Raw genomic sequence first — 20,919 nt, 5'->3', positions numbered from 1 at the left:
GAGACATGATACAGACAGGTGGACTACCTGAGACATGATACAGACAGGTGGACTACCTGAGACATGATACAGACAGGTGGGCTACCTGAGACATGATACAGACAGGTGGACTACCTGAGACATGATACAGACAGGTGGGCTACCTGAGACATGAAACAGACAGGTGGACTACCTGAGACATGATACAGACAGGTGGGCTACCTGAGACATGAAACAGACAGGTGGACTACCTGAGACATGATACAGACAGGTGGGCTACCTGAGACATGAAACAGACAGGTGGACATACCAGCTGTCACCACTTTATTCTTGAATAATTTTCCACTTGGGTTTTTCATTTTAACAGATCAACCACTTTGACATTCTAGGTTTTTGTGAAAAAAGAATTTGTTTTAGGTGTGACGTCATTGTGTCCAGCTGTTTTTATCGACACAATACTGTTCAATGGAAACACAGTGTGGCTAGGGTCGAGTCTACATTCTATGCGAACCTTGTAAATGTCGACAAAATAAATCACTTGACAAGTTAATGGAACCTGATGATGGTGGAAGACAAGGGCTTCTATTTAGAGCTCTCTCCTTCTCTATAACTCTCATCCACTTAGAGCTCTCTCCTTCTCTATAAGTCTCATCTACTTCGAGCTCTCTCCTTCTCTATAACTCTCATCCACTTAGAGCTCTCTCCTTCTCTATAAGTCTCATCTACTTAGAGCTCTCTCCTTCTCTATAACTCTCATCTACTTAGAGCTCTCTCCTTCTCTATAACTCTCATCCACTTAGAGCTCTCTCCTTCTCTATAACTCTCATCTACTTAGAGCTCTCTCCTTCTCTATAACTCTCATCTACTTAGAGCTCTCTCCTTCTCTATAACTCTCATCCACTTAGAGCTCTCTCCGTCTCTATAACTCTCATCTACTTAGAGCTCTCTTCTTCTCTATAACTCTAATCTACTTAGAGCTCTCTCCTTCTCTATAACTGGACCTGGAAAGTATGACATTACTTTGCAGGCTATCTCTGCAGTAGACTGCGACTCCGCCCCCTTTGGCAGTTCTATCTTGACGGAAGATGTTATAGTTGGGTATGGAAATCTCTGAATTTTTGTTGGCCTTCCTGAGCCAGGATTCAGACACGGCAAGGACATCAGGGTTAGCAGAGTGTGCTAAAGCATTGAGTAAAACAAACTTAGGGAGGAGGCTTCTGATGTTGACATGCATAAAACCAAGACTTTTTCGATCACAGAAGTCAACAAATGAGGGTACCTGGGGACATGTGGGGCCTGGGTTTACCTCCACATCACCCGCGGAACAGAGAAGGAGTAGTATGAGGGTGCGGCTAAAGGCTATCAAAACTGGTCGCCTAGAGCGTTGGGGGCAGAGGATAAGAGGAGCAGGTTTCTGGGCATGGTAGAATATATTCAGGGCATAATGCGCAGACAGGGGTATGGTGGGGTGCGGGTACAGCGGAGGTAAGCCCAGGGACTGGGTGATGATGAGAGAGGTTGTATCTCTGGACATGCTGGTTTTAATGGGTGATGTCACCGCATGTGTGGGGGGTGGGACAAGGGAGGTAACAGGGGTATGCAGAGTGGATCTAGGGGCTCCATTTTGAACTAAAACAATGATAACTAACCTGAACAACAGTATACAAGGCATATTGACATTTGAGAGAGACATACAGCGAGGCATACAGTAATCACAGGTGTTGAATTGAGAAAGCTAGCTAAAAACAGTGGGCGAGGCTAATCAGCTAGCACAACAAACAGCAGGTAAAATGGCGTTGACTAGGCAACTGGGCCGACAGATAAACAAACAAGCAGAATGGAGTACCGTGATTAATGGGCAGTCCAGCGTCAGCTATGTAGCCAAGAGATCAGTGTCCAGGGGGCAGCGGTGGATGGGGCAGGGGGGCTGGGCTGGCGAGTGTTATCCAGGTTAAAAAAAAAACTAACAATGACTAAATAGCTTGTAGCTAGTTAGCTGGTTAGCGTCTGGAGGTTCTTGAGTGTGTCATAAAAATAAAATTAAAATTAAAAGTAACAGCGATTCCGTACCACAGTGGGTGAGGCAGGTTTCCAGAAGGTATAAACAAAATAAAAATCAAAAAGAGATAGAAAGTAAATGGGTTCAGAGTGTTTGGGATGCGGTGATTCAGATGGTTAGCAGGCCTGTGCTAACAAGCTAACAGTTCGTAGGCCCGGGCTAGACAAGCTAGCCGTTAGCAGGCCGAATTAGCAAGCAGGGAGATAGCGAGGGCTAGAGAGTTAACCTTTGGGGGGACGTCGCGATGGGGTGAGTCTGTTTATTCCTCTTCATGCGGTGACATCGACAGACCGGTCGTGGGCCTGGGTAATTGTAGCCCAGGAGTATGCTACAGGTGCTCTAGTACGCTAGGTGAGCTGGAGACACAGCGTTTCAGAAAGCTCGCGGGCCTTGGCCGGCAGATGGATCTTTGGCGATGTCGCAACGGAAAAGCCTGTTGAAACCACATCGGACGATTATGTCGGCGGACCAGTCGTGATGGATCGGCGGGGCTCCGTGTCGGCATTAAAGGGTCCAGGCCAATTGGCAAAAGAGGTATTGTTGGGCCTCTTCGGCTAGTCGGGAGATGGGCTTAGCTCGAGGCTAGCTCAAGGCTAATTGGTGCTTGTTTTGGGACAGAGACGTTAGCCAGGAGTAGCCACTCGGATTGCAGCTAGCTAGTTGCGATGATCCGGTGTAAAGGTTCAGAGCTTGCGGTAGGAATCCGGAGAAAAAGCAGTCTGATATGCTCTGGGTTGATGTCGCGCTGGTGTCCTAGTTAGCTTTGAAGACCGCTAGCAATGGCTAACTAGCTACTAGCTAGTAGCTAGTTAGCTGGCTAGCTTCTGATGGGGGTTCCGGTTCTAAAGTAAAGTATAGAAAAAGCAGATCCGTACCACATTGGGTGATGCGGGTTGCAGGAGAGTATATTCAGCTCTAGTTGGAAAGTGAGATTAAAATATGTACGAAATATATACAGAAAAAAAAACGAAGAAAAAAACGAAGAAAACTATATTTACACTAGACAGGACGGGACAAGACTAAACACACGTCCGACTGCTACGCCATCTTGGAGAAAAAAAAAATATATATATATATATATATTGATATTTATAACATGAAAATAATAAGAATAAAAATTGTCAATGGGACAACAGTAACAACAATAACCAAGGGTCAAAATAACCATACATTGAACAATAACAATAAGCATACAGTAGAGGACATGTGTAGGTTGATTGGTCTGTCAGACACTGTCCCTCAACTTATGGCAGGCAGCAATGTAGTGTGCTGCCAACACACATCTCTCTGCTTCCTCCCCCAACAGGACGGGTAGCCTACTCTCATCGAGAGGTCGTTGAAACCTTGAATAAGGGATTCAAATTTTTATTTTATTTTTGACATTTTGTCAGGAAATGCAGCTTCGTCTCAGGTTCTGCTGTTGTGCAGTGGTTGCACAGCCTTTCCTCTACAGGGAGCCAGGTTCTGCTGTGGTGCAGTGGTTGCACAGTCTTTCCTCTACAGGGAGCCAGGTTTTCCTGTGTCTACCCTTCTCAATGGCAATGGCAAGGCTGTGCTCACTGAGCCTGTACTTTGTCAAGGTTTTTCTAAGGTTCAGTAACCATGATGAAATATTTAACCACGTTGTACTGTCGATTTAGGGCCAAATAGCACTGCATTTTTCTTTGTGCTTGTGTTTCCCAATAAGCAATGTAGTTTTGTTTTGACTGTGTTGTAATTTGATTTATTCTGATTGATTGGATGTTTTGGTCCTGAGGCTTCAGTGTGTTAGTAGAACAGGTTTGTGAACTCAGCCCCAGGACCAGCTGGATGAGGGGACTCTTTTCTTTGCTCAGCTCTTCTCATTGCAGGGCTTGGTAATGATATGAGAGTGGGTCACTGTATTTTAGATGTTTCCAAAACTTAATTGCTCTTTTTTGAGTTTTTATTAGTAATGGATATTGGACTAATTCTGCCCTGAATTCATTGCTTGTAGTTTTCCTCTGGACATGTAGGAGAATCTTACACAACTCTGCATGCAGGGTTTCAATGGGGTGTTTGTCCCATTTGGTGAAACCTTGTTTTGCAAGTGGACCCCACACCTCGCTGAAATAAAGTGCAATTAGTTCAATGACACATTCAATTAGTTTTAGCCAAATTTTAATCGCTATTTCAATTTGAATTTGTTTTTCAATGGCGTAGAATGCAACGTGTGCTTTCTATCTCAATTTATTCACTGCCTCATTAAGGTGTCCAGTTCAGCTTATTTTTACACCTTAGTAATTGTAATGTGTGCAGTACTCTATATATTTTGTACCAATTGAGAACTTTGGTCTAATTCCCTGAGATCTGGATGTTCTCTGGAAAATCATTATTTTTGTCTTTTTGGGGTTTTCTCTCTCTCTCTGTCTCTGTCTCTGTCTCTCTCTCTCTCTCTCTCTCTCTCTCTCTCTCTCTCTCTCTCTCTCTCTCTCTCTCTCTCTCTCTCTCTCTCTCTCTCTCTCTCTCACTCACTCACTCTATAACTCTCTCTCTCTCTTTCTCTCTCTAACTCTCTCACTCTCTCTCTCTGTCTCTCTCTCTCCCTCTCTCTCTAACTCTATCCTCTCTCTCTCCTCTCTTTTGCTCCTTCTCTCTCTCTCTCTCTCTGTCTTTTTCTGCCCTGTGGGGAGTGTGGCCCCATAGGTTTCGATCTTATTCATCATCCTAACAATGTCCCAGTATGTGTGTGTATTCATGTGTGTGTGTGTGTGTGCATGTGTGTGTGTGTGTGTGTGTGTGTGTGTGTGTGTGTGTGTGTGTGTGTGTGTGTGTGTGTGTGTGTGTGTGTGTGTGTGTGTGTGTGTGTGTGTGTGTGTGTGTGTGTGTGTGTGTGTGTGTGTGTGTGTGTGTGTAAAATCATCAAAGGGTAGATGGGATGGAAGGAGGGAGGAAAGAGGGAGAGATGGATGGAGGGAATGACATGCTTGTGTGCATCTGAGTAATCAGACAAGTTGTTTCGTCTTAATCATCTCCACATAATGGAGGTGTGTGTATGTGTGTGTGTGCTTGCGTTTTTGTATTTGTGTGTGTGTGCATGCGTGTCTCAGCATTTGTGTGTGCGAGTGTGCACTGTCCATATGTGTACAGTATTAGTGATGAGCGGTTATATATATATATATATATATATATATACATTGAGGTTTCCATTAAAGAACACCCTCTGTGTTGTGTTAGACAAGTAACTCTTTATCCACGATATAGCAGGGAGTGTAAAGCCTCTTATAGCAGAAGACTATGATCGATAATGCCACAATTTCTCCCAGCCAATGATAAGTCATTTGTGTAAGTGCCGTGCATGATGAATGTCCAATAGCTAGTATACAGTATGTGCCTAAGTGAGTGTGTGTGAGTGCATGTGCCCGTGTGTGAATGTGTGAGCTCATCCTTCATCGCTGGTCCCATCTAGAGATGATCTCAGATATATAATGGGTTTGTCCAGTAGGACTTTTGACTCAGTGTATAATGGTGCCGACAATTCCAAAGAGTGTTAAACTATCTCTTGAAACCCTATAATACAGTACAATATATACAGCGTTAGGTTTACTTACCTTTAACATCTACGAAAAACAACATGAACACACAAGTTGTGGGTTTTTGTATTCAGTACTCTCACTGATTGTGTAACTATTCCCATCCCAGTGCATTCAGAAAGTATTCAGGCCCCTTCCCCCACATGTTGTGTTACAGCCTTATTCTAAAATTGATTAAATAAAAAAACATCCTCAACAATCGACACACAATACCTCATAATGACAAAGCAAAAACAGGTTTCAGACTAGGGCAAAGGTTTAGCTTCCAACAGGATAATGACCCTAAGCACACAGACAAGACAATGCAGGATTGGCTTTGGGACAAGTCTCTGAATGTCCTTGTGCGGCCCAGCCAGAGCCAGGACTTGAACATCTCTGGAGACCTGAAAATAGCTGTGCAGCGACGCTCCCCATCCAACCTGACAGGGCTTGAGAGGATCTGCAGAGAAGAATGGGAGAAACTCTCCAAATACTGGTGTGCCAAGCTTGTAGCGTCATACCAAAGAAGAAATCAGTCTGTAATCGCTGCCAAAGGTGTCTTAAGAAAGTGTTGAATAAAGGGTCTGAATTCTTCTGTAAAACCTATTTTTGATTTGTCATTAAGGTGTATTGTGTGTAGCTTGATGAGAGACAAAAATCTAATTGAAAACAAAACGTAATACAATTTGGAAAACGTCAAGGGGTCTGAATACTTTCCACTGAATATAAGAAGTGAGATGTCATTAATAGTAGTATTCCTCTCTCTCTCTCCCCATCTTATCTCCCTGGCTGGGTTTAGTCCTGGTTAATCCTTCTGAACCACTTGAGCGGGGTGTGACGCATGCACACACAAACACCTCAGTAGCGGTATCTACATGAATGCAGAGCTCTCTGCTCTATATGACTCAGAGAAGGAAGCCTTTGATCAGTGTAATGTAGACGCTGGGAGTCGGGAAGCAAGTGCAGGTGGCAAGTTTAATAATAAACGAAATATGGAACAATACAAGAGAAGCGTACGAACATGAAACATCAATACTGCCTGGGGAATAAACCTGAGTGCCATATATAGGAGAGGTAATGAGTGAGGAAATGGAGTCCAGGTGTGCCTTGTCATGAGGAGTAGGTGCGTGGAATGAGCAGGAGTAGACGTGACAGTCCCCCACACTGACACGCGGCTCCTGCCGCTGGACAGCACCAGCCAAGGAGAAGGCCCTGAGGGTGAGGAGCGGGCCGGTCCGGACAGTGAAGGTGGGAATCACAGATGATGTTAGGATCCAGAATTTCCTTCACCAGAACCCAACAACGCTCCTCGGGACCGTACCCCTCCCAGTCCACCAGGTACTGGAGCCAACCCGCACGATGTCGGGAGTCCAGGGAGTCCATCTGACAGCATAGGTGGGACCTCCCTCGATGTCCAAGGCTAGCGGAGGGGTGTCGTGGGGGACAGTCTCGGCCGGGGGATCAGCAACTACTGGCCTGAGGAGAGAAATAGGAAAGGAGGGTGAGATACGTAGTTGTAATCTATACGTAACCTTGTTGATCCTCCGGAGAACATTGAATGGCCCCACCAACCGGGGGCTCAGCTTCTTACAAGGCAGGCAGAGTGGGAGGTTCCTGGAGAGACAGACACGATCGCCAGGATAAAACGGGCACCTCACTGTGGTGGCAATCCGCCTGCTCCTTCTGGTTAACCAGGGATTCCTCTGTCTGTCCAGAGGGAAATAACAAGCTGTTTGTTCTGTTGTTTCCCCACTTTGACTGAAAATAGACTGAAAGAGAAGAGGTAGAGGAGAAGAAAATACATTTTAGAGGTAGAGGAGTGGAAGGGAGGACAACAGGTAGAGAGAAGAGAAGTTGTAGAGGAGAAGAAGGGAAGAAAACAGGTAGAGAGAAGAGAATAAGTTGTAGAGGAGAAGAAGGGAAGAAAACAGGTAGAGGGAAGAGAAGAGAAGAAGTTGTAGAGGTAGAGGAGAAGAAGGGAAGAAAACAAGTAGAGAGAAGAGAAGAGAAGAAGTTGTGGAGGAGAAGAAGGGAAGAAAACAGTTAGAGAGAAGAGAATAAGTTGGAGAGGAGAAGAAGGGAAGAAAACAGGTAGAGGGAAGAGAAGAAGAAGAAGTTTTAGAGGTAGAGGAGAAGAAGGGAAGAAAACAGGTAGAGGGAAGAGAAGAAGAAGAGGTTTTAGAGGTAGAGGAGAAGAAGGGAAGAAAACAGGTAGAGAGAAGAGAAGAAGTTGTAGAGGAGAAGAAGGGAAGAAAACAGGTAGAGGGAAGAGAAGAGAAGAAGTTGTAGAGGTAGAGGAGAAGAAGGGAAGAAAACAGGTAGAGGGAAGAGAAGATAAGAAGTTGTAGAGGAGAAGAAGGGAAGAAAACAGGTAGAGAGAAGAGAAGAAGTTGTAGAGGAGAAGAAGGGAAGAAAACAGGTAGAGAGAAGAGAAGAAGTTGTAGAGGTAGAGGAGAAGAAGGGAAGAAAACAGGTAGAGAGAAGAGATGGAAAAGAGAAAGGTAGAGGAGAGAAGAGTGTAGTGGCTTCCTTATTGGTTGACCATAGCAAATGCTCAAGCCTGAAATGGTGTTGTTTCGGACGCATACAGTCCACATACGAAGTACCCAAATGGAAGAAACATTCAACGAGATCCAAAAAGGTTTATTCTTCTTATATCTAACAAAAAATGATTCTCCAATCAACTTAAATCTTAGATTACTTGACATATATTGTATATACACATGTCTGTGTTGTCAAAAGTCTATACTGCACCCGCCTCTAGCTAGGACTCCTCCCACCGAAGGCCCAACTTCACCTAACATACTTACCACGCAGTAGAATGAATGGACAATCAGGTCAATATAAATCATAAAGGTACGTATTGTTGTCACGATCGTCTAGAATTAACGGACCAAGGCGCAGCGTGCGTAGAGTTCCACATGTTAATTAAACTCACCAAAACAATACAGAACAAACGAAGCGTGTAGTAGATGCAGTGTTCACAGGCAGCTACACAAAAACACAATCCCACAACAAACAGGTGGGAAAAAGCTTCCTAAGTATGATCCCCAATCAGAGACAACGATAGACAGCTGCCTCTGATTGGGAACCATACCAGGCTAACATAGAAATAGCACAACTTGAATGCCCACCCTAGTCACAACCCGACCTAACCCAAAATAGAGAATCATTTAAAATATCAACGAAGAGAGCAATGTGAAAATATGTCCAAATCGGTTCTAACACAGTACCTAATATTTCATCATATACATTCATATTGCATATATTTATACAAGCGTAAATGGAGCTCTGTTTGTTATGTCTTTTATAAAAAATATGTCCAAGTCGGTTCTAACATATCGGCCCTTGTTTGTTAACTGTTCTGAATGCATAACAATTACTTAATATTCAAAAATAGAGCAAATACACAAAACATTATATACCAGAGAAATATTACAGTTCTTAACTATATAGAAATGTACAAGGTCCCATATAGGACAAGAGTCCATTGATCTCAGTATCGGAGTTGAAGTGTTCAGGTGTTCAATTTAAAAAAATGTCAAGAGTTTGACATCCAAAAATGTAAGAGTTTGACATCCAAGAATCAGAGGAGCACGTGATTCAAAGATTGTTCAAAGATTTGATTTGTTCAAAGATTTGTTCCACTTGTTCCGCTCCAGCATAAGTGGAAGATACTCCCTGATCCATCTCTTCCAGAAGAGGTCAGTGATATATTGTACCTGCTTCCATCTCCTTGGTGAGTATAGGTCACTTCTCTGGAATAGTCCTGGTGGCAGGACTGGCTTTGCTTTCAGATGAAGCAGATGTTTCAGAGTCAGGGTTTCTTGATCATTAGGTCATCATTTTGTTACAGTTGTGATTGGTCTGTCATTCATGATCGCCTCAACTTCACACAAAGCTGTTTGCATAGCCTCATCATCCAGTACTTGCTCTTTAAGGACTGAATAGAGGATCTTTTTCACCAGTCAGATCAACCCCCCCACCCCTCCCCCCATGGTGTTCTCCAGTGGGAGGGTTGAATGACCATGTCACTCCTTCCTCCAGTACTTCTCCTAGCTCTCTGTGTGTTCTGATACTTGTTACCGGGCCCCTTCGACAGATGAGCTGTGCAGGACATTGATGCAGGAATCAGTATCCAGATAACAAGCAACTTCTCGATGGACAGCTCGACTCACAAGGCAAAAAGATCACACCGTACCGCTTCACATGAACATGGCCTCGCTTCACCTCTATGGGCCTGAAGTAATCTATGCCCACATGGGTGAAAGGCAGCAGATCAGGTGACACCCGATCTTGTGGAATGTCGGCCATCTTCTGTTCTCCAGGTCTAGCTTACATCCGCCTGCAGAAGACACAGCACTTAAGGATCTTTCTTGCTAAAGCGTTGGCACAGGGTATCCAATATCGCTGGTGAAGTCTGGAAAGCATATGACATCTCCCAGTGTGGCCAACCTGCTCATGGATATGGAGTAAGATCAGTCTGGAGATGTAGGAGTTTTTGGGCAGGATCATAGTATTCTTTCGTTCCGTAGGCATAAATCTACAAGTTCGGTCTGAACATGTCCATTTATTTATTCAGTCAGTTTGTTGAATCTGATCCTGGATTGGTTTTTGTGTTAACTTTCCTTTTCTGGCTTAACTGTAGAAGATGTCTCTTCAGTTTCAGCATCCAGGCAACTGCTTTCTTCAAGCTGTTCCATGTTGAATAGTACTCAATAATTTTGCTGGTCAGACTCTTTTCTTCCACACATGTACTGTTTTACGATGACATCTTTTCTGACCTCTGGAGCCATGCTCCTCGGGGACTTTCGGCCAATGTGTTTCTGCTTTCTCCAGGACTTCTGGTCCTTTGAGCCTCTAAACTCTTTGAGTTTAGGAATGTTTCAATATGTAACCCTCTTGAGACATTGTAGCCTGAGTTGTGTTTGGAGTTCAAATACGTCTACTGTTTTGCTTTCAATAGGTCACGGATCACAGCAACCCTGTTAGCCACAAAGGTATGGAATCTCTTGGTATCGTTGCTGTCTGTCCAGAAAGTTGACTCCTCAAGTTCAATCTAGAGCTCCAACCTTAAGATCCAATCCACTCGTACTGCCAATGTAGCTGCAGCATGTTCCAGTCTTTGGATCATCATCAACTTGATTAGAGTCACCCTTGATTACCCCAGCATGAATGTGATGTGGACCTTTTCCATACCATTTGTGAATTTAAGGTAACTTGCCGTGCCATAACCTTGTTCACCGAAGTGATGTACCTGTGTGGTCTTGACTTGACCAAAGTTCCCAGGCATCATACACCTGTCAATCTGTAATCTGGACAGCTGGTCCAGCTCTGAGAGCCTTCTCTTCCCTGAAATAGAGTGTTCTTAGTGGATGACTTTGTCCCATCCACACTTTAGCTTGCAGAGCTCTTGAAGTATTTGCTTTGCCTTTGGTATGAATGGGGCAATGAAACCTAATGGATCATAAACAGAGCTGACAGCTGAGAGAATACCTCTTCTTGTAAGGGCTCTGCTCTTGATAGAGACTCTGAAGGTAAACACATCACTTTCAATGTTCCATTGGATTCCAAGTGCTCTTTCAACAAGCTTCTCTCTGTACAGGTCCAGTTCTTTTATCCGCTTGTTCAACAGCACATTGCGGCTGTTGCTGACCCACTTGGTCGATTTGAACCCACCCCGAGAGCACACATCTCTGAGGTTTTTTTGTGCGAGCTATGGCTTGTTCTTCTGTGGCCACTGACTTGAGGCAGTCATCAACATAGAAGTTGGACTTGACTGTTTGATTCACGTCCTCATCGTACCTCTCCCAGTTACCTTCGGCCGTCTTTCACAGTGCAAATGTTGCAGAACTCGGAGAGGATATAGCACCGAAAAGATGTACTGTCATTTTGTACTCCTCCAATATTTTGTTAGGTCCGGTCACCATAGGAATCGCAGGAACATTTCTTCGATGTCTGTCATCATGGCAATGTGCTCTTGCAGAAATCTTCGCGAAAATCCTAAACACATGTTTGCAAGGTCAGGGCCTTGAAGGAGTTCACTCTTGAGAGATGTGCCTTGAGCAGTCAAACACCACTCGTATTGTTCCTTAACGCTTCCGGTGAACACCATGGTGTGGTATGTATCATAAAAAAAATTCTACCTTTATTTAACTAGGCAAGTCAGTTAAGAACAAATTCCTGTTTTCAATGACGGCCTAGGAACAGCAGGTTAACTGCCTGTTCAGGTGCAGAACGACAGATTTGTACCTTGTAAGCTTGGGGATTTGAACTTGCAACCTTCCTGTTACTAGTCCAACGCTCTAACCACTAGGCTACCCTGCCGCCCACCGTGCCTTTCCCTCTGAGGAGCTGTTGTTGTAGTACCTTCTCTGCGTAACCTTTTGTTATTACCTCTTCCATGAAGCCTAACCTGCATCCTTCTTGAACTTCCTGATAACATTTAGAGCCCGCTGCTCTGCCATGTCACAATTGTTTGGCAGGACTACATATTTGTTGGGAAGGGGCAACAGTAAGTAGTAGTGACGGTCTTTGAGGGTTATGGAGCTTGGTATCATCTCCATGACCTTATGATCCTCAGCTGACATCTCACTTCTCTACATACTCTCTCTCTCAGGGAAGACATGGTTATACTGATTTACAAGAATAACCCCCAGGTCGGCCATTGAGACACGATTGGCCATCATCATAGGACACCCAGATTCTTCTGCCATGGTATAATTGTTATCACCCATCCAAAGAGTGTTTTCCCTGCATACTGTCCATTGCCTTGGCTATTTACGATTTGCCAGGGTTCCATTGCCTTTCGAGCATTTACACTAATCAGGAGTTCAACTTCAGCCTCAATCTCCTTTAACTGAACCTCTTTCAGGTATCGCCACCTTTTGAGATCTTTCTGATCTTTCTGAGTGGGAATGTTCCCTCTTGTCACTTGGATCTTACTCTGGGATTATACCTTTATTAATGCAATAAATGTGTCACATTCCATATTGCCAATTTCTATTCCAGATATCTCCAAGCTCTTGGTAGGACTCTCCTGCCCCATCATACGTAGCCCCCTTTCAGTCTCACTGCCTTTAGCTTTCAGCTTTCAGCCAATGAGTCTCTCCGTACAAAATGTTTCTGAGCTACCAAGAAACACAGGTTAACACAGACTTGCTTCCATTTGCCATCTTTACTTGAACTGGCACAATTGCAAGTACGCAATCTGTACCGGCCCCGGTATCTTCACCTGCTTCCAGTGAAATAAGAGCACTGCTGACAGTTTCCTCCCGCTTTACTGCCTTTTGAGATCTAAATCTCTCTCTTCCTTTGTTGTGCAGGATAGTGTGGTGCCTTCTTTGACATTTCTGACAGGTCCTCCTTCTTTTACATGATTTACTTAAGTGTCCTCTCATCAAACAGCCAAAACAAAGGCCTTTTGATCTCAGAAACTCAACCATGGCATCGTGTCGCTGTGCCTTCACCTGTTGGTAGTCAACCAATAAATGCTCACCAGCACAAAATACACATGAGATACTGGGAGCATCAGAAGGGTAGGTGCATGGTCTCTTTACTTTGAATGTTTGCAACTCTGAAAAACCTTGAAAATAAAGATCTGCCACTACAGCTACTGCAGTGGCAAAGCTGCTTCCCCGAATCTTGGACTAGAACTGCTGTTTAACGTCTGCTACTGTTTTGGTTTTTAAAAACCTTTGGTTGGACAGGGGATCTTGAATATCTCCATAAAACAGATCCTGCAATATTTTGGCCTGACATTTTCAACTTTACGTTGGTGGGAAGATTAAGCTCTTTCATGTTCTGTTGGTCTTGTATAGCGTTACAGCAACCTATAAGATGTTAAACTCAATACCCCTTCAGACCTCCTATAATGCTTTGAAACACAGTCATCCATTTCAGCATATTGACCCATTTTGAATTGAACATGTGCAAGTTCGGCATTTTTAATGCATTTCAAACATTTCATCCCATTATAGGTTTTGTCCCCTTTAATTAAGTTTAAACACCAGTATCTTTAGATCCTTTAGTTGCGTTCCATTGATGCATTGCATTTCCACTTTAGGCCTAAAATTAGACATAGGATTAGGCTACATAGTGCATAGGATCTCAGTGTTTGCCAAACTCAAACTTCTTAATTGTCTTCACAGCGCTGTGTTTTGAATTCCATTCCCAAGTTTATAAAATGTTCCAATAATAAGCCCACTTCCATAATATGCTTGCCCAAACGATTTCATTGAACAGGGCAGCTCATACATTCGCAGTGGTTACTCACGGCTGGCGAATTCTAGGAGTTGAAGTCCTTCCAAGCGAGCTGTCCTTACAGTCCAAATGCAATGACAAATAGAACCATATCCAGTGTGTGTCTGTACCGGAGCTTTCCTTCTGATAGTAATCCTCAACGGAGACTTTTGACTTAATTGTAGTGGCTTCTTTATCAGTTGACCATAGCCACAAGCCTGAGGAGGGGTTGTTTCAGATGCATACAGTCCACATACAGTCCACATACAGTCCACATACAAAGTTCCCAAAGTTCCCAAACATTCAATGAGATCCAGGCATATGGTGAAACAAAAAGCTTTACTTTTCTTATATCCAAAAAATATTCAAAAATGTGGTATGTTCTGTCTTTTATAAAAAATATGTCCAAGTCGGCTCTAACAAAGAGGTAGAGAAGGGGTAGAGAAGAGGTGGAGGAGAGGAGAGCTGGAGAAGGGAAGATACTAGAAGTGGTAGAGAAGAGAAGGGGTAGAGAAGAGAAGATAAGAAGTAGAAGTAGAGAAGAGAAGAGAAGAAGTAGAGAAGAGAAGAGAAGAGGTAGAGGAGAGTTAGAGGAGAGAACATAAGGGAAGTGGTAGAGTAGAGGAAGAGAAGAGGTAGAGAAGAGAACAGGTAGAGAAGAGGAAGAGAACAGGTAGAGAAGAGAAAAGGTAGAGAAGAGGCAGATAAGAGAAGCGTTAGAGGTAGAGAAGAGAAGAGGTAGAGGAGAGGTAGAGAAGAGAAGAGGTAGAGGAGAGGTAGAGAAGAGAAGAGGTAGAGGAGAGGTAGAGAATAGAAGAGGTAGAGGAGAGGAAGAGAAGAGAAGAGGTAGAGGAGAGGTAGAGAAGAGGTAGAGAAGAGAACAGGTAGAGGAGAGGTAGAGGAGAGATAGAGGAGAGAAGGAAGAGAGAAGGAAGAGAGGTAGAGGGAAGGAAGAGAAGAGGTAGAGGAGAGGTAGAGAAGAGGTAGAGAAGAGGTAGAGAAGAGGTAGAGAAGAGAAGAGGTAGAGGAGAGGTAGAGGAGAGGTAAAGGAGAGGTAGAGGAGAGGTAGAGAAGAGGTAGAGAAGAGGTAGAGAGGAGGTAGAGAAGAGAAGGAAGAGAGGTAGAGAAGTGATAGAGGAGAGGTAGAGAAGAGAAGAGAAGAGAAGAGAAGAGGTAGAGGAGAGGTAGAGGAGAGGTAGAGAAGAGAAGAGGTAGAGGAGAGGAGAGGGAGAGAAGAGGTAGAGGAGAGGTAGAGGAGAGGTAGAGAAGAGAAGAGAAGAGGTATAGAAGTGGTAGAGGAGAGAAGAGGTAGAGGAGAGGTTGAGAAGAGAAGAGGTAGAGGAGAGGTAGAGAAGAGGTAGAGAAGTGAAGAGGTAGAGGAGAGATAGAGGAGAGAAGGAAGAGAGGTATAGAAGAGGTAGAGGGGATGTAGAGAAGAGAAGAGGTAGAGGAGATGTAGAGAAGAGGTAGAAAATAGGTAGAGAAGAGAAGAGGTAGAGGAGAGGTAGAGGAGAGAAGAGGTAGAGGAGCGGTAGAGAAGAGAAGAGGTAGAGGAGAGGTAGAGAAGAGAAGAGGTAGAGGAGAGGTAGAGAAGAGGTAGAGGAGAGATAGAGGAGAGAAAGAAGAGAGGTAGAGAAGAGGTAGAGGGGATGTAGAGAAGAGAAGCGGTAGAGGAGATGTAGAGAAGAGAAGAGGTAGAGGAGAGGTAGAGAAGAGATAGAGAAGAGGTAGAGGAGAGGTAGAGAAGAGAAGAGAAGTGGGAGAGAGGATGGAGAGAAGAGGTGGAAAAGAGAAGAGTTGGAGAAAAGAAGAGGTAGCGGAAACAAGAGAAGAGGTAGAGAAGAGGTAGATGAGAGAAGAGGTAGAGAAGAGATGAGTTAGAGAAGAGAAGAGATGAGGTATGGAAAAGGTAGGGAAGAGGTAGAGGAGAGTTAGAGGAGAATTACGGAAGTGGAAGTGGTAGGAAAGGGAAGAGCGAGAAGAGGTAGACAAGAGAAGGGGAGAGAAGAGAAGGGGAGAGAGAAGAGAAGAGAAGAGAAGAGGTAGAGAAGAGAAGAGGTAGAGAAGAGAAAACCTAATATATACCTTTAACCTAACCTTAATTTTAAGCCTAAAATATAATTTTTACAAGTGAAGACCCGGCAGAATGTCCTCACTTATCTGAATTTTAGTTTGTTTACTTTTCTTGTGAGGACTTTTGGTACACACGCACGCACGCACGCACACACACACACACCCTAATCAGCAGACAAAGGACAGTGATTTCATGACATTGGCTCATCTATCCACCTCTGCAGTCACTACTTTCTCTGCACACGTTCTGATTGGCTAAGTGGCTGTTGTGGGGGGATTTGATTGGTTCACTTGTGTTTCTTATCTCTCTGCCTTGCTTCCATTTTGAGATCCTACTATCCACACAATTAGCAGTCGCCAGAGCATACCTTAATAATACCGAGTGTTTAACACACACTGTTCCTGTGTGTGGACTGTGATTAGTAGTTATCTGTGTGTAGGTTCATTCAGGATCATGCCCTTTCTGCCGAAGCAGAGACCGAGCGTGTTCACATGGTGAATAGAGATGTTAAAGTCTGTACTGCTGATGCTAATGAGAGAGGAAAGACCGTTAACCTTACAGGACAAAGGGTAGGAATCTGACGGTTGATTCTGAAACAAAACTCACATAGTTTGTGAATGTGAGTATAACTTTGTACTGTTTGTTTCTGTTGCTGTGTCTTAATGGTGGCATAGTAAGACTCTATCCTCAATTTTGAGGACATTCAGCCATGTTCCCATTAGGTCCCTTAGGGGTTACGGCGCAATCCAACTGAGGTTCAGAGAACGTTCTACGAAAGTCACAGGATGGTCCCAAGGAAACTTTCTCAGGGGGAACTTTGTCTAGTTCCCTGTAAGCTATCAGGACATCTCTGAGTACCATGTCAGGACTGTTTAGGACATTCGTAGGACTTTCATTTTACTAGTCCTTAGTACGTTGCGTGATGGTCAAATGGAACGTCCTCTGGGGGACCTTTTCATAGTTCCCAGTTTTTCCCAGGGATGTTTTTAGGACGTTCCTGGAATGTTGTGTCATGGTCCCCTGGAGGTCCTCTGAACCTTCTTGGGACGTTGTGTCACTGTCCCTGGAGGTTTTTTGTTGCGTGATGGGCCCGGGTGTCCCTAACTATAAGAGAAGTAATGTTGAATCAATGACAATATGATTACATTTGACATGATCACTTAGTACTGCCTTTTCAATATGCTACTACTTGAGAATTGAACTCACAACATTGGAATTTGGGGTATGCTGATCTCTGCTATGCCAAAACGTCTGTAGAATTTCAGACGTACCCTACACATTCATTACCTACTGTATAATACATCTCTGCACGTAGCAAAAGAGTGCCATCTGCACTGCTATTTTAGTTATCCATGAATCTGACTCTTCTCTCATTGATTTCATTTACTTAGTCCAGCTATTTAAAGTTTAGGTTTTCAGTCCAGTTGTCTAATGTTGCTGGTGTATATTATTATGTTGTAATGTTACTCCTGAATCACTGTGTTAAATATAGTAGCTTTTATTCAGTGTGTTTTTAACAGAGCTGAGATTAACTGTGAAATACAAAGTGTAGGTATAGGCTGCCTACTGGTGAAATCAGCCATTCATACAGACATGTTGGAGTAGCAGGAAGATCGGGACAAGGTTTTGAGTTCAAATCCCAGGTGAGGACATGTTAAATTAAAATGACTGTATGAAGAAACATACACAATGTAATCACATATATCAAAGTGTGTCAAATATGTAAGTTGAACACACTATGTTAAAAGCACTGTGTGTGTGGGTGACCCTAGAGTTGCCAAAAGACAAAGCACTGTGTGTGTGGGTGACCCTAGAGTTGCCAAAAGACAAAGCACTGTGTGTGTGGGTGACCCTAGAGTTGCCAAAAGACAAAGCACTGTGTGTGTGGGTGACCCTAGAGTTGCCAAAAGACAAAGCACTGTAACTGGATTCGTGGTTCAGGGCCTTGATGGGCTCGGCAACAGTAACAAGGGGTGATGTGCAATGGAACTAGGGTGTGCGTTCCCCGGGTATTTTTTGTTGTTGTTGTGTGACACAAAATCCCAATAAGGTGCTAAAAACAAAAATAAACATCCTAAAAACATCCTAATGACAAACCAGGAACTAAACAAAATCTCCAGGGACCATGACACAGCCTCTCAAGAACGTCCTCAGGACAAACCGGGAACTAAACAAAATCTCCAGGGACCATGACACAGCCTCTCAAGAACGTCCTCAGGACAAACCGGGATCTAAACAAAATCTCCAGGGACCATGACACAGCCTCTCAAGAACGTCCTCATAACAAACCGGGACAAGACACAATCTCCAGGGACCATGACACAGCCTCTCAAGAACGTCCTCATGACAAACCGGGACAAGACACAATCTCCAGGGACCATGACACAGCCTCTCAAGAACGTCCTCAGGACAAACCGGGACAAGACACAATCTCCAGGGGATCATGACACAACGGGGACATCCTAATGACTCATTATCATCTGCAGGGGAAAGAGGAAGAAAGGTCATGACTTTTGTGTGCATATCCATTAAATCATTTGCCAGGCAACAAAAAGGCTGCAGGCTCTGAAGCAATTATCTAAACAAACAGAATTGGATCACTAATCAAATAGAGCATTAAGCTGATATGCAGGTGTTCACTCGAAATACACACACACACACACACACACACACACACACACACACACACACACACACACACACACACACACACACACACACACACACACACACACACACACACACACACACACACACACACACACACACACACACACACACACACACACACACACACACACACACACGCACTACTGTCTACCCAGATAAACACTGGACTAATTAAACACATACAGCAACTGTGATTATACAGGTAAATAAGACAATACCAACTGTGATTATACAGGTAAATAAGACAATACCAACTGTGATTATACAGGTAAATAAGACAATACCAACTGTGATTATACAGGTAAATAAGACAATACCAACGTCCTAAAAATGTCTCGGTAAATAACGGGAACTATAAAAAGTCACCCAGAAAATGTTCCCTTGGGACCATCACTCAATATTCTTTGAATGTTCTCAAAACCTCAGTAGGATAAGATTGTGCCGCAACCCTTTAAGGGACCTAATGGGAAAGTCACCGAATGTCCTCAGGACGTCTCTCTCTCTCTCTCTCTCTCTCTCTCTCTCTCTCTCTCTCTCTCTCTCTCTCTCTCTCTCTCTCTCTCTCTCTCTCTCTCTCTCTCTCAATAGCAAGGCTATGCTCATTGTCTGAGTCTGTCAAAGCTAGTAGTCAAAGCTTTCCTTAAGTTTGGGTCAGTCACAGTGGTCAGGAATTCGATTCCAGGCTGTATCACAACCGGCCGGGTTTTGGACTCCCATAGGGCGGCGCACAATTGGCCCGGCGTCGTTCGGTTTTGGCCGGTGTTGGTCACTGTGTACTCTCTGTTTAGAGTAAAATAGCATTCTAGATCGCTCAGTTTTTTTGTTTGTGTTTGTGAACAGAGCCCCAGGACCAGCTTGCTTAGGGGAGTCTTCTCCACATTCATCTCTCTGTAGGGTGTGTTTGTGTTTGTGAACAGAGCCCCAGGACCAGCTTGCTTAGGGGAGTCTTCTCCACATTCATCTCTCTGTAGGGTGTGTTTGTGTTTGTGAACAGAGCCCCAGGACCAGCTTGCTTAGGGGAGTCTTCTCCACATTCATCTCTCTGTAGGGTGTGTTTGTGTTTGTGAACAGAGCCCCAGGACCAGTCTTCCACATTCATCTCTCTGTGAACAGAGCCCCAGGACCAGCTTGCTTAGGGAGTCTTCTCCACATTCATCTCTGTTGTGTTTTGAACAGAGCCCCAGGGAGTCTTCTCCACATTCATCTCTCTGTAGGGTGTGTTTGTGAACAGAGCCCCAGGACCAGCTTGCTTAGGGGAGTCTTCTCCACATTCATCTCTCTGTAGGGTGTGTTTGTGAACAGAGCACCATGCCCAGCTTGCTTAGGGGATTCTTCTCCACATTCATCTCTCTGTAGGTGATGGCTTTGTGATGGAAGGCTTGGGAATTGCTTCCTTTTAGGTGATTTTAGAATTGAACTGCTATTTTCTGGATTAGCATGCATTATTTGTTGTTTTAGCTTGTACACGGACCCCAGACATCATAATCATCAAGGGCAATTGGTTCTATAACCGATTCAAGTATTTTTAGCCAGATCCTAATTGGTATGTCAAATTTTATGTTCCTTTTGATGGCATTGAAGGCCCTTCTTAACTTGTGTCTCAGATCATTCACAGCTTTCTGGTAGTTACCTGTGGTGCTGATGTTCAGGCCGAGGTATGTATAATTTTTTGTGTGCTCTTGGGCAGCGGTGTCTAGATGGAATTTGCATTTGTGGTCCTGGCGACTGGACCTTTTTTGGAACATGATTACTTTTTTTTATATTTCTGAGATTTACTGTCAGGGCCCAGGTCTGGCAGAATCTTCTCATAAGATCTAGGTGCTGCTGTAGGCCCTCCTTGGTTGGGGACAGAAGCACCAGATCACCAGCAAACAGACTTCAGATTTTAGCAGGCTGAGGGCGGGTGCTGCAGACTGTTCTAGTGCCAACGCTGATTCGTTGATATTCATGTTGAAGTGGGTGGGGCTTAAGCTGCATCCCTGTCTCACCCCACAGCCCTGTGGAAATACATGTGTGTTTTTTGCTAAATTTAACATTACACTTGTTTGTGTACATGGTTTTCATAACGTCGTATGTGTTTCCTCTGTACATTGTTTTCGCTGAGGAAAAGTATGAGTCTCCTGTTAATGATAATGAAGAGGATTTTCCTAAGGTTGCTCTTCACGCATATCCCACAGTAGTTATTGGGGTGAAATTTGTCTTCACTTCTGTAGATTGGGGTGATCAGTCCTTGGTTCCAAATATTGGGGAAGATGCCAAAGGATGATGTTAAAGAGTTTTAGTTAAGCCAATTGGAATTTGTGGTCTGTATATTTGATCATTTCATTGAGGATACCATCAACCACACAGGTGTTTTTGGGTTGGAG

General features: G+C 44.0%; 1 protein-coding gene and 1 long non-coding RNA gene across 3 annotated transcripts in view; both read right to left on the bottom strand.

Annotated features, from left to right (window-relative positions):
• Window positions 1–20,919, bottom strand: part of LOC124040475 (catenin delta-2-like) — an 890,284-nt gene that overhangs the window by 63,290 nt on the left and 806,075 nt on the right. The gene's annotated exons all lie outside the window — the stretch shown is intronic.
• Window positions 6,568–8,579, bottom strand: LOC124039489. Of its 2 annotated transcripts, none has more exons than XR_006839579.1 (3): window positions 8,507–8,579; window positions 7,141–7,337; window positions 6,568–7,044 (listed from the first exon to the last, which is right to left on the bottom strand). It is a non-coding gene; the product is annotated as an uncharacterized LOC124039489 (long non-coding RNA). The 2 variants fall into 2 exon arrangements; XR_006839580.1 differs by having other exon boundaries at window positions 7,160–7,337.

This window comes from Oncorhynchus gorbuscha, linkage group LG07 (assembly GCF_021184085.1).
Source record: "Oncorhynchus gorbuscha isolate QuinsamMale2020 ecotype Even-year linkage group LG07, OgorEven_v1.0, whole genome shotgun sequence".
NCBI lineage: Eukaryota > Metazoa > Chordata > Actinopteri > Salmoniformes > Salmonidae > Oncorhynchus > Oncorhynchus gorbuscha.
Note: the sequence above shows the minus strand (reverse complement) of the source record. Positions and strands in the feature narration are given on the sequence as shown.